The sequence below is a fragment of the Paroedura picta genome, chromosome 5 (genome assembly GCF_049243985.1).
Source record: "Paroedura picta isolate Pp20150507F chromosome 5, Ppicta_v3.0, whole genome shotgun sequence".
Lineage (NCBI taxonomy): Eukaryota > Metazoa > Chordata > Lepidosauria > Squamata > Gekkonidae > Paroedura > Paroedura picta.
This window is the reverse complement of record NC_135373.1, coordinates 59,299,241-59,313,176: the sequence shown is the minus strand read 5'-3', so window position 1 is coordinate 59,313,176 and position 13,936 is coordinate 59,299,241. Positions and strand designations below refer to the sequence as shown.

The 13,936-nt window shown below is 44.9% G+C and overlaps 1 protein-coding gene across 3 annotated transcripts in view; it reads left to right on the top strand.

The window, feature by feature from the left end:
• Positions 1 to 13,936, top strand: part of CELSR1 (cadherin EGF LAG seven-pass G-type receptor 1) — a 184,023-nt gene that overhangs the window by 87,419 nt on the left and 82,668 nt on the right. The window lies entirely within an intron of this gene.

The window sequence follows — 13,936 nt, the reverse complement described above, 5'->3', positions numbered from 1 at the left end:
TCTACCTCACTTTCATTCTTCCAAGAAACCTGTTTACAAAAACCATTACATTCCTTTACTGAGGTGTATTGAACTTGATGCCTAAATAATAACACAGACCGGCATCTATCAAAGAACACCTAGATTTCCTCCAGAAAGCAATTTTATTCTAATAAAAGATACTTCTTTTCCCCTTCTGTTTTCTTCTCCCTTCCCATACTTTGAAGCTGTTCATTTATTTGGAGGTAATTTATACATGATGAAAGTTTCTCTGTCTTCAGGAGTCTTCTGTTTCAATCAGAAAAAGTACACAGAGCTTTTATAAGCTATTTTTGAAATAGGAATACTTGCTAATTATGAGGGTTTGGAGAAGACAGCTCTTCCTGTGGTGTAAGGAGGTGAGTGATCAGGAGACATAATATTTGTGGGTTTAAATCAGATCTGGAACAACATTTCATTTGCCAAACCAACATTCACAAATTGGTTGAGAACCAACATGCCACAAATCTCACTTTACAAGACTATGACAAAGTTTGAACTAAGCAAGGAAAATATGCAAGCATTTGGTCTCCCTCATTGTTCCAAAAGGTTAATGCATTTCTTTGTATATTCTTGTCAATGTTAATGGAAATAAAGCTCATCTCCTGCTTTCATATAGATTTAGGTGGGTAGCTGTGTTAGTTTGTAGTACTAGAACAAAAGTCAAGTCCTCCTTAAAGACCAACACATTTTTGCAAGTTATAACTTTCATGAGTCAAAGCTTACTTCATAATATAACTATCTGACAAAGTGAGTATTAGCTTATGCAAGCTTATGCCCTGCAAAAATGTGTAGATCTTTAAGGTGCTACTGGACTTTAATGTTGTTCCTTTATATTCACACATTTTGGTAAAGTCATAATTGACTGCTGAAATTAGTCTGTCTGGTCACAAGCTAGAACAGAAAACGTTATACAGCCATATAAGTTATTAAAATGTGGAATTTGCTGCCAGAGGATGTAGTGATAGCCTCAGGGATGGACAACTTTAAAAGGGGATTAGACAGATTCCTGGAGGATAGGTCCATCAGTGGCTGCTAGCCATGTAACTGAGGGAAACCTCCACATTCAGAGGCATAAAAGCTCTGAATCCCAGAGCAAGGAGGTGGCATCAGGGAAGGCCTCCAGAGCCTGTTGTTGCCATCCAGAAGAACTGGTCAGCCACTGTGTAAGGATGCTGGACTACTGGTCTGATACAGCAGGACCCTTCTTATGTTCTTAAGCCCATACAAAACAAAATGTAAGAACAAATCAATGTAATACCTTTTATTGGATCAACCCCTCATGGGTTTAGTTCAAGTTTGGGTTGCCAGCTGCCACTCTAGAAACTGCCAGTCCTTTTAAAAGCTGCAAAGGAAAGCACTTGTTTCTCTACCAGCTGAGTTGCCTATACACCTTCTGTTCTGTTTGCCATAGCAGGAGGGTTTATAATGTGTCACATGAAACCATGTGTCTGAATTGGTTGTCACAAGAGAAATGGCGATTTTGTATAATGCTGCAAACCTTTCTTATGTGGGCTGTACAATTGTGGCTTGGACTTTTATGATGTATTTAAGGAAAGAAAACTGCCCCATGTCCTCCACAGTCTGATCATGTGAGCTTTCCCTCTGGCTATGCATATGACCATCTGGTCTTTTATTAAAGCCTGTAATAATATGAGGACTTCCTTGGTTTCTTTTTGTGCTAGTGTGAGAACCAAAGCTCAGTAGTCTTTGCAGCTGAAATATTTATTCTGCACAACATGCTACATTAGGGAAGGTGTACACTGTTGCTGTGGGGAAAAGTTTCCTTCACTGCAATGACAGTTAACCACAGAATCAAGTTGTTAGATATGCAGAACACAATCATTCTGACTCATGCCAGACTCTACTTCTAATTAAATTACTTTGGGATATTTGTTGACTGCTTTCCCTGAGACTAAGGGCCATTTCGCACGGCTTCAAAGTAGCAGAATGGTTGCTATTTGGAAACGCTACTAATTTGCCATAACCCACGACGTCGTAGACAATCTGCAACAATCCTGAAACCAATCAGCAAAAAGCGCTTCGTTGTGGCGCTTTCAGGGGAATCCAGAAAAGTGGATTCACCCTCCGGATAGCGATACACTCCTGCAACCAATCTGCAACAGTAGCGCTAAAGACCTGTGCGTTACCATTGTTGCTGGTTCTTCAAAGTCCCTCCCCCTGGCTCTCTCCTCCAAACTTCCGGCGAAGCGATCGCCATTTTTTTTTCTCCGAGCGAGCGGGGATAAACGCACCGGCGAGCCTCTTTCTGTTTAGAGGCTTCCCTGGCTTCAGTCCTTCACCTTTAGTCACTAAGCACAAACCACTGAAAAGCCCGTTTGCTGAAATAAAGTCCCTTTATTTTTTACAAATAAATTCAGCCGAAAATCGGGCCCGTGAGAGGGGGGGGGATTTTTTTTTTTTATCACTCGAGGCAGCATGCAAACGATCATACAATCAAACGACAGCTCACATTAGGCAGCTGGATGGGTCTCTCCGTAGCAATGAATCTACACAGATTCGTTGCTATGGGTCGTTTTTTTTTTTTTTAAACCTTTCTTAAAGGGAAAGGGGCTGTTTGGGAGCATGCTAACGGCTGCCCATTGGCTGCTTGACGGCCAGGGGTGGGACGAGCTTGGCAATAGCGCTTCCTTTCTAGCGATTTCTGCCGAGACCGGAAGCCTGTGGGAAATGCTAAAAAACGCAACTGATTCCACTACAAAGGCAGGTATGCATAACGACGAATTCCACTATTTTAAATGGCGATTTTTCATTCCGCAAACAATTTGCAACAAAGATCCCTGTGCGAAAAGGCCCTAAGAGTTGACATTGCTTTGCCATGTATTAGGAGGTTATGCATCTAAGACTGTAACAAATACATTGATTGGAGGTTATGCAGTTTTTGAAATCAGTTCTAGCTTACCTCCAATTGCTGTTGACCTGAGGGTGCAGTGATATTATGATTAATCAGTTAGTGTATATGCCCTTCCCTTCTTTTTCTGCCCCTGGGCACAGGGATGTCTCTGTTCAGGGCCGTCTTGGGAGACCAACATCAGATGACCTATTCAAAGATCCCCCAGTGCACAGTGTGGGTTCATTATCCAAAATCTTGAACAGCACCCCGCACCCCCACCTCTTTGCATCTGGCACATTTTTGCTTGTAGAAATGTTTCTGTAGTCCCTGGGTCGTGGTTTTGGAAAACTAGTCTCGGGAGTCAGCTTTCATGTTCCTTCTTTCTTAATTAGCTTTAAAACGGTTTGACAGGATTCATGACATGATAAAGGCATGTTCAAGTGCTAGCATTAAGGAAGCTTTATGAATGAAAGTGATATGCCTAGCATCAGTGTAATGGCTAAATCGTCCTTTCTCTACCCACCCCTCAGCCTGGAAGCTCAGTGTGTCACCTTGATCATACAGGGGACTCTTTCCTTGTACAAACAATTTTTAAAATTTATTTCGATTTATATATCGCCCTCCCCGAAGGCTCAGGGCGGTTTACATTAAAACTAGTCAACAATACATGAAACAGTCTTCGTTAAAAACATACAGTAATTAATAACAGTGGTTGTAACAATATAACAGAATAATATAACAGTATAACAATATAATAAAATAAAATAGTATAACGATGCAACAGTGCAATACCACAACAGGCCCAGAGCGCTCTGGTGGAGTTCTGGGAGGAAGGGGGGGAGTGGGGGGGAACGTTTGGAAAACAGTCCTGGTTATGCATTTCAGGAGATGGTTTGGATTGATGTAGGATTTTGTACAGCACTGAATGAATATGGATAAGAAATCACAGCTTGTGGGAGTCTGGATTGGAATGGGGCTGGATTTACATGCAAGTTCTATAAATTACCACCTAGGGCCTCCAATTATGAGAGGCTATTAAATAGATTTTTGAAACAAAATTTCAGTGTTTGTATAACAAAACATTTTGTTAATAATGCTATGGGGTATGTTAAACATGGCAAAGTTAAGGTCCTAAGAATGGGTTGCCAACTCCAGGTTGGGAAATATCTGGAGATTTTGGGGGTGGAGCCTGAGGAGGGCAGGATTTGGGGAGCGGAGGGACTTTGATAATGCCATAGCAACCATTTGAAAGCAACCATTTTTTCAAGAAACTGATTTCTGTTGCTTGAAGATAAGTTGTTATAGCAGATTTCCAGCCTCTATCTGGAGATTGGCAACCCTAGGTGCAGGCCATGTTGTAGCATTTTATGTTATGAAGGTTTGTTCTGTCCTCTCACAAGGAATATGCTCATAAAGTGTATCTTTATTATTGCTGCAATGCAATGGTATAATGCAGTCTTCCTCAACTTTTTTACCCTCAAGAAACCCCTAAAACATTATTCAGGCTTCAAGAAACCCCAGAAGTGGTGTGATCATGCAGAATATGTTTGGGAAGCACAGCTGTGTACATGCCCACCTGGGGCCCCTCCCCTTACACCCTTGGCCCATCATTGGCCATTTTGGGAGGTGGGTCAACATGACTATATATAGTCATATCTGTAAACCACTAGTAGTGGTATAAATAATGCGCTAAGGCTAAGGGGGGGGGGTGAGCCGAGTCCAGGATAGGAAACAGGGCCCCATGGCCCTGGACTGACAATTGGAGGGGCCAATTGGGAGGCGCGAAGCCGCAGCCAGGCAGCTTAAGGTGGCTTTGGGCTGCAGCTCGCAGCCGGATCAAGTGGGGAGGGTGAGGGCTGGCCAGCTCGTTAGCAGACCGAGGACAGCGCTCCTTAGCAGGCAGTCAGCAGGCCAGGAGGCCCTCCTTAGCAAGCCCAGCCTAGCAGGCCGGGAGGCCCTCGTTAGAAAGCCCTCCACCACAACCCTTTGCCAGGGCCTTCTCCCCTTACCTGCTGCTGGCTCCAGTCACTGAGGCATGTCTGAGAGCAAAGAGACTAGAGTCCAGGGACGGAGGGCGGGAGCTGCAGGGACTGGGCCAATCAGGGTGCAACAGCCAGACACATCCCACCCCCCAGGCTGTTTCCCAAATATATAGAGGAACGATGGATTAGGATTAGGATAGTAGCTATTTAGCTATAGTTCTGTTCATTAATTTCTCTGCTTTTCTCCCTGTGACAGTTATTACCAAATCACCTACATGCAATTTAAATAACCACCAGTTTAAACAAAGGACATCTTTAAATAGGACAGGGTCCTATTAAATAAAAGAGTAAGGGCACCTGGGGAGGAGTTAGGGCGGGCTCTGTCCAGGATAAAAACTCAGAGGGCCCAATCAGGAACCGCGAAGCGGCTCCTGATTGGGCCCTCCGAGTGTCCATCCAGGGCCAAGCAGCCAATGGGGAGGCGCGCAAAGTGCCTTCCTATTGGCCCCTCACCAGGACAGACCAAAATTCCATTCACCCAGCCCAGTCTGGCTGCCAGTCTGCTCCTGACCACCAAAGGGAGAGGAGGTCAGCAGGGCTGCCAAGGGGGATGAGAACAGAGGCTTGGACTGGCTGCGGCAGCCCTTTTCGCCCCAAGGCTGTCCTAACTGCCATGCCCAACTGTAACTTTGCCTCAGAACCTTGATAGAGCTGGCAGGAGGCTGGTGAATGTGCTCCCCCTCCCCCCTTCAGGCCTGCTGCGAAGGAGCCTCTGACAGGCCCTGACTGAGGGAAGGAGGCCTTTCCAAGAGCAACGCAGGGGAGACTGAGGGCCTTCCTTATGAGGGGGGGGGCTTTCCCCTTCTGCCAAACAGTTACCTGACAGGGAGGCTACAGAAAAGCCCCTTCTCACTTAAAATACTGCTCTGGCTGGGGGTTAGACACAGCCAAGCCATCTGTCTTTCTTCTTTGCAACTCTCTGCAGATTTGAGGCCACTGCACAGTGTTATTCTGCAGAGGAAGCTGGCTCTTTTGTCTCCTGTTTCATCTGCACAACAACCCTGTGCAGTAGGCCTCAAGTCTTTCAATTCAACAACAACCTGTGTGGGAAGCCTTAAATGTTTCTTCTCTATCACAGCCCTGTCCAAAGTAGCCCTTTCTGCCTGGGGAGCTGATCTTTATACTCTGCAGGTGAGCTGTAATTCCAGGAGCTCTCCAGGCCACACCTGTAGGTTGGCTACCCCTGGGTTGGAAATATTCCTGGAGGTTTGGAGGTGGGACTTCAAAATCGTACAATGCCTCAGAGTCCAGCCTTCAAATGAGCCATTTTTGCCTGCAGTTGGTAGGGAGTGGTGCAGGAGTGTCCCTCCTGGCCTATGGGTTATGGCCAGTCCTTATCAGCAACTGTTTGTATTCTGGGGCGCAGACAGGCAGACCAGCATCAGTCCTGTGAGTCTGGAAAGTGCAGGAAGATCTAAATAAATATTTACAGCCTGAAACTAAATAGAGAACAAGTAAATGTCTGGAGACACATCGTAACTGAAATAGTAACTGGCAAATAACCTTGGCCTGGCAAATAAAAAAACAGTATTAAAAACCTTACTAAGGTCAAGACTGCTGTGCACAGACAGTCTTCCTCTTAGAGTTGCCAGCTTCCCTGTGAGGCTCGCTACCCCACCTCCCTCATGGGGAGTCTGCTATGGGGAGAGAAAGGGAAGACAATTGGAAAATGCTTTGAGACACCTGAGGCCTGCTGGGTCACTGCGGCCCATTCCCAGTTCTCTCAGATCTCTCCCAACCCTACATACCTCACAGGTTGACTATTGTGGAGAGACAAATGGAAAAGGTGTTTGTAAACTGCTTTGAGACTTCTTTGGGTAGTAAGCAATAGGGTACAAAAATCCGTTCTTCTAAGGAGCAACCATGAAAGAAGCATGTGGGCACATAACATTTTACCAACAGTGAAAATATGGGAGACAGAAGGAACATGGTGGACACCTGTGTACTGTGACTACCCTATGTGTATTAGGGCAGAGGGGCATTTCGGTGAATGTGGCCTAATTCACACAAGAAGGGAAATGACGCAGAACTGGGGGGAATTGGTTGCCATGTAATCTTCCCCTAAGAAGAGTCTCCAGTCTGATTTTCCCTTCACATATCTGAGGACATGGCTCTGGAAAGCTCATCTGTAACCACTATGCCACAATTCCCAAAGGTCAATCCTCTCCCACAATCAACGAACATTCCACACCACAGGTTCTTGACACCCATATCTCTACACCCATGGTCTCATTTGCCACCATGCCACCACAACCTCCCACACAACACACATGACAACCCCATGCCCTTACAGACTGGACAACTCCTCCCCTTCCTCTTCCCACTGCCAAGCTCTAGCGCCCGTTGTGTTCTTGGAGACAACAGGCTTTACCCCTAGTTCAGTATAATTTTAAAACAAACACACACCCAAGAAACTCAAAGCCATTTCTTGAGCAGATTGCAACTCTTGCAGGGTAGCTTGTACAATGGCTATGGTCTTACAGTCTCTGGTCAATGGCCCTTCGATTCATGCCTAAAGGCTCCCTCCCCTGGCCTTAAACTGAAGAGAAGAAAGAGACAACTGCTTAACTAGACGGATTCAAGCTGGCAAGATGTTCCCAACCCCCCCCCCCCAAATATCTGCAGGGCTGAAATGTTTGCAGAACTCTAAGGAACTACTGGGCAGTGGAAGAAAGATCTTGGAGGGAAAGAGGAGGAAGAGTTTTAAAAAGTCCATGCTGGTAATCAATTCCTATCCATTACTAAGATCTTAATAAAAGAATATTATTGCCAGATACAACGGTTCCTCGAAATTTCTTTTCTTTACCAAATAACTCATTTTTTAAAAAAAGCAGTGCAAATATTAAGCCTCTATATTTGATAAGGATGCTGTTTAAAGTCACTTTCATATAAAGATAGAGTTAATATGTGGACTTAACAGTTGTTGAACATTTCAACAGTGGAACTCCATTATGAGGCTGTTAGCCAGGAATATCAATATAATTAGAATTCTGGAATATAGTTGTATAAAATGGGAACTACACTTTCACAGTGGGAAAGGCTCCTTTGTTTAAGTTGACATGGTTCAATGATTGCCTCTCAGTCTTGGGTTACTTATCTGGGCTTGTTTTGTTCCCCAGAAGTATGCTGTACACTATTACTAGATTTAGAAGCAGCTCTTCCACTCAGTGTCATTGTTACTTAAAAGCTGCACCTCAATAACATTTCAATATAATCATTGAAGTATCCTTTCTAGTAAAGGCCCTTAGAAGAAACCAGATAACTTCCAGACATCTTATTAAAAATGTAACTGCAGACTTAATTTTAGTCATGATGAAAGATCACCCCAGGGCATTGTAAAGAAATTTACTTCAGAAGATTTCTGAAGGTAGGGCAGATTTCTTGAGAACTTTCTGATACTGCTATTTCTAAAACTAGTGAGATAGTGCCGAGTGGTGGATATGGAAATGTCTTAGAAGTAACCAAGCTTATCAAGCAGAATTCAGCTTTCCTCCGTACCTCCATTATTTTACCTAACTCTTGTAGAAGTTATCCCTGCTTTCCTCTGTACTGTTACTCTGTGATGAATACTTCTCAATCCATATTAATTCCTGACCCTTCGTCTTGATGTCAGTTCCCAAAGGCAGATACTGTCCCTTGTCTAGGCAAGTACAGAAGTTTGTTTCTTCTTTTCCTGTCCTCTGGTTTCTTGGCATTTTTTCAGGGGCACAGAGAGGAGGGGCAGAGGGGGAAACCCAGTCCTGTGCAATCTGGTTCTTATGGCATTTCAGCAGCTTTTTATCTCAACCTTAATTAACAAAGTTAATATCTGCCTCATTGACACACCAGTTTCTGGGCTCTTTGAGTTGAATCTGCAGATTTTCCCTTTGGAACACTCTCTCAAAATAAGGTAAAAAAGGAGTACCTGAAAATCATTGAAGGGGCTGTTTGCTCCCTTGGGGGAGGAGCGCCGCCAAAGACATGTCAGGGGGTGCGGAATGCCCAGCCCCGTCATCCCCCAGGAGGTACGTGGTGGCGAGGCATCACTGGAGGGCTGGACAGGTGCCCTTATAAGGGGCTGCCTGAGCAAACCCGGCCTCTTTCCCCTCTCAGCGCCTGAGGCAGCATCTCACCCTTCCACCCTTTTAGTTTATGGGTTAGGTGAGTTCCATTGCTGTTATGTTGGTGTGCTTTAAAATAGTTATTTGTTAACTGTCACAGCCAGTGGATTGTATGATTGGAGCAGATCTGTTTGTGTGCTGGCCTCCCCATGATAGGGGGGCCCCCATAAAGGATTGAGTGGATGCTGAGCTTGTTGAATAGCTCGCATTTCTGGGTGTCAGTCGAGACCCAACAGAGGCGGTCACCCATTGGAGTCTCGCTCAGTTGCCCCCTGCCAAGGGTCAGCAGGCCAGTGATTTCCAGGTGATCCAGGCTGGCTAGCCGCAGGAACCCATTGAAAAGGGGGCCTGCTGGCAACAGCTGCATTGCGATTGGCTGACTGTAAGAGGGCAAGATCTGTGCCCATTTCTATGCCATGTTCATTTAAGCGAATAAAGGCTGTGGCCAATTTCATGCCAAAAAGAAAGTGGTATGTGTGTTCTCATTAGGTGCAACTAATATCCCTCTGCATACCATAAGGTGAAAAGTACAATAATCCTTGGTTCTCCTCACCCCATAATATCATGCAGTGTCAAACATCATTGAAGTCCCTTTGTGTGAGGGATCATCTGTTGTAAAACAAAAAATTAGACAAGTGTTAGACAAGTTTTGGGCAAGTTACCCACCTTAGCAAAATCTTCCACTCATTATTAAGAGGTGTTTTTTCCAGCTTTTACAGCTATGTGTAGTTAGATGTTACTCATGGAATGTAAAATGATCATTTCATGCTATATTGGCCCAGTATCACAAAAGTCACAATTTTTAATGTCAAACTACAGAGAGTCAGGGTCTGAAATTCATTGTGTTCAAAGATCTAGGGACCGGTCAACGCTTGACAATTTTACTGAGGCCCAGGGGGTAGTTTTTTGCTGAGGGATGTCGCTGCTGCCGCCGCCACCTGAGCCCCTGCTCCACTTGCTTTCCTGCCGGCACCCCTGACTTCCTGCTGCCCGCTGGGGGGTGCTGCTAGTAGCAGTTGCACAGTGCCACGTCGATGGGGAGCCCCAGCCATGGCAGCCACCAGAGAGCACCAAAGGTGAGCCAGTGGCAGAGTTGCAGGGCACCCCTGAAGCAGCAGCCAGGGAGGAGGATGAGGAGAACCCGCAGCCCGGTACCGACTGATCCATGGACTGGTCCCGGTCCCCAGACCGGGGGTTGGGGACCACTGGTTTAGGGGCTTGCATTCAAACAATGACTAACCATTACTTTGTTCAATTAATCCATGGCTTCAGGATGATCTTGATAGGCTCGAGAAGTGGGCTAAACAATAAAATGAAGTTCAATAGGGACAAATGTAAAGTTCTGCATTTAGGTAGGAAAAACCAAATACACCAATATAAGACGGGGGAGGCTTGTCTTGGCAGTAGCATGTGCGAAAAGGATCTAGGAGTCTTAGTAGACCATACATTGAACATGAGTCAGCAGTGTGACTCAGTGGCTAAAAAGGCAAATGGGATTTTGGGCTGTATCAAACGATGTATCATGGGAAGTGATGGTACCGCTTTACTCTGCTCTGGTTCGGCCTCGTTTGGAGTATTGTGTTCAGTTTTGGGCACCCCAGTTGAAGAAGGATGTTGACAAACTGGAACGTGTCCAGAGGAGGGCAACAAAGATGGTGAGGGGTTTGGAGACCAAGACATATGAAGAAAGGTTGGGGGAGCTTGGTCTGTTTAGCCTAGAGAGGAGACGACTGAGAGGGGATCTAATAACCATCTTCAAGTATTTAAAAGGGTGCCATATGGAGGATGGAGCAGAATTGTTTTCTCCTGCCCCAGAGGGAGAGACCAGAATGAATGGGATGAAATTAATTCAAAAGAAATTCCATCAAAACATCCGGAAGAAGTTCCTGTCAGTTAGAGCGGTTCCTCAGTGGAACAGGCTTTCTCAGGAGGTGGTAGATTCTCCATCTTTGGACATTTTAAAACAGAGGCTAGTTAGCCATCTGACAGAGGTAATGGGTGGCAGGTTACAGTAGATGAGTGGTTGGGATGTTAGCATCCTGCATAGTTCAGGGGTTGGACAAGATGACCCATGAGATCCCTTCCAACTATATTATTCTATGATTCTATGATTCAGATAATGTCTGAACTCAGCCACTGCTTTGTTTGGTGAACTTTGAATGGTATCAGAAGAAAGTGCATTGTCTGAAAAAGTTGCTGGTACAGAAACATACATAGACTGTTCCACACTGCCAGACTTAGACTAAAAAGGTCATCATATTATACTCTTGGCTCCCAGCAAGCTAATTCTCTTTTTGTAAGGGATCCAGAGCAGTGTAGATAACTGAACTCTGGATTAAAGCTTTTTCAATGAGGCTTAAAATGTCTGTTGTCACTTCTGTGCATGCTCCTCTTCCTGTTTGTCCAGATCCACCACATTCTCCTCTGACTGTTATTACTTTGTATGTGTTGCATTTTCATTTATCTAGGCTTTTCTTTATGAAGATATTTTAGCTAGTGCCCAGGTAAAAGTGGATGTGCTTTTTTTTTCTATAGAAAGTGAGAGAGTCCTTTAAAAAAAACAGTTTGAATGCTGCTTGTACAGATTCTGTTGACATCATGGATTAAGGGCACTGGTCAGCCTTTTGTAAATAATGAAAATTAAGTATATAATCTTGAGAATGTGTTTGTTGTTTCTGTAGACTAGGGAAAGGATGATTTTTTCCCCTTAGCAGATGTGTCCCAAATATCTTCTAATCCCAACATTGTTTTTTAACGATTTCCCCATAAAATAAATGAGAAGAAAGGGGAATGAATCTCAAATTATTTGACCCTGGTGGTGCTTATTATTTTGTTTTTGTGAGTGTGCATTCTGGAGGAGGCAGTAGAAGAAGGGGAAATGAGACTCCACCGCTCTAAATCCTTTGTTAGTATAGAACTCACCTCCTTGTTTTTTAACTAGATGAAAGGCCTGCAGCAGGCAGGACCCCTCTGAAAATTAAGACAGAGCAGCTAGATCTCTCCATCCTCTAAGGTAGTGGTCCCCAACCCCCGGTCCGGGCACTGTGGATCAGTCGGTATGGCTCCTTCTCGTCCTCCTCCCTGGCTACTGCCTCAGGGGCTGCCCTGCCACTCTGCTGCTGGCTCACCTTTGGTGCTCTCCGGCGGCCGCCATGGTTGGGGCTCCCCCTTGGTGTGGCACTGCGCAGGTGCTGCTGGCAGCACAGGTGCTGCTGGCAGCGGGCGGCAGGATGTCAGGGGCATTGGTGGGAAAGCAAGTGGAGCAGGGGCTCAGGCGTCGACGTCCCTCAGCAAAAGACTACACCCCCCCCACGGGCCTCAGTAAAATTGTCAAGTGTTGACCAGTCCCCGGTGATAAAAATGTTGGGGACTACTGCAAAAGGCAATTTGTATGGAGCATCACAGTCACATATTCCTTTTCCTTTGCTTATATTTGATGGGTATGCAGCTTCTGGCCAGGTATGCAGAACAGGGGGGGGGGTGTCATCTTGTTTTGCCTGTGGAACCTCACAGCCTCCATCTTTCCAGGTATAACAAGATAGGAGCCCCTGGAGAGCAGTTTGTATGGGGGATCAAAAAAAAGTTGCCTACTTCTGTACTTCTGTACTGGAATTTTTGAGGTTGTGTTACCGCACAACTAGTCTTTAATGTTAGAAAAACCAACTTTGACTGTCCCATTTTGATGGAATTAAACTTTTTCCCCTTTTTAACTCATCATTGGCTTATATATGATACACACTACAGTGTAGTGCTTAACTTCCTGACCTTAAGCGTCATCACTGGTAAATCTTTGCACAGAACCAGAAGAGTTTCATTGTTAATAGCACCATACCATTATTATGGTACAAACCTTCCAAGCCTTTATCTTAAACTTAACTACTCATAAGCAACTCCTTCAGAATTCAGGGGATATTATTTCCTGCATGTATGCTTAAACTCTCCTTGGCTGTCACATCTGCAGAAGCTTGGGAAGCTTCCCAAAAGCTTGGGAAGTCTATAACTCATTAGCCAGGTCCCACTATGGATGTAAAAAACAGGCCAGATAATTCTGTTGATCAAAGGTATGGTGGCCAGACTATGGTAGGATTGGATAGGAACCAAAAGGTTAGGTGTCCACAAGATATAAACATAAAAATTAAATGTGCCCATTTCCGCATGAGGAAAATGTTCCTGGATAGCCTTCACATGTTGGTGGCTTATAGAGCCTCTTCCACATGACGTCTGCAACATCCTGAGGCTGTCCAGTAGCCGGGTTGCGATTTGGCCATTTTTAAATTGCGAATTTGGGAATCCAGGAAACCGGATTTACTACCCTAATTGTGCAAACCACTGGTGAGCAACCAGTGAACAACAAGGGATAAGACCATATGGAGGGCAAAACACGAAATAGTCTCTGTAGTGTTGTCCGTCCTCGCTCCTGCCCTCCTCTCTCCATTTCCTGCTTTGAGTAGTTTTTTTAAATGGTGTAGTCTGTGTTCCAGGGACAATGTTTAGAGTCTCAGAAATCTACCCAGACAGAAATAAACTGCAAAAAAACCTCCTAAAATTCCAAAACTGCAGGGGAATGCTGTATCATTCTGGTGTTTCTCTATAGCAACGACACAGTGTTGATTTTATTAAAGATGCATGTGTGTTATGGCATTACTGCATAGCAACACAGAAGTGCCTTTAAAAAATAAATTTGGGGCTGGGGGGGGGGAGAAAGTTGCAGTTCACGAGATAACTGCTGTGCTGTGATTAGTGGCTTGCTGTGATTGACCAGCTAAGGAGTGGAGGGAGAAGTTTGGCTTGTTTTCCCTTGCAGCCTTGTCAGGAGGCAAAAAGTCTCAATGGGGCACAAGGAAAATGCAGGAAAGGTCTCCCAGTGAGAAGGGCTGCAACTGCGAGATTTTCCATTCCGTGTTTGCCAGCAGGAATCCACT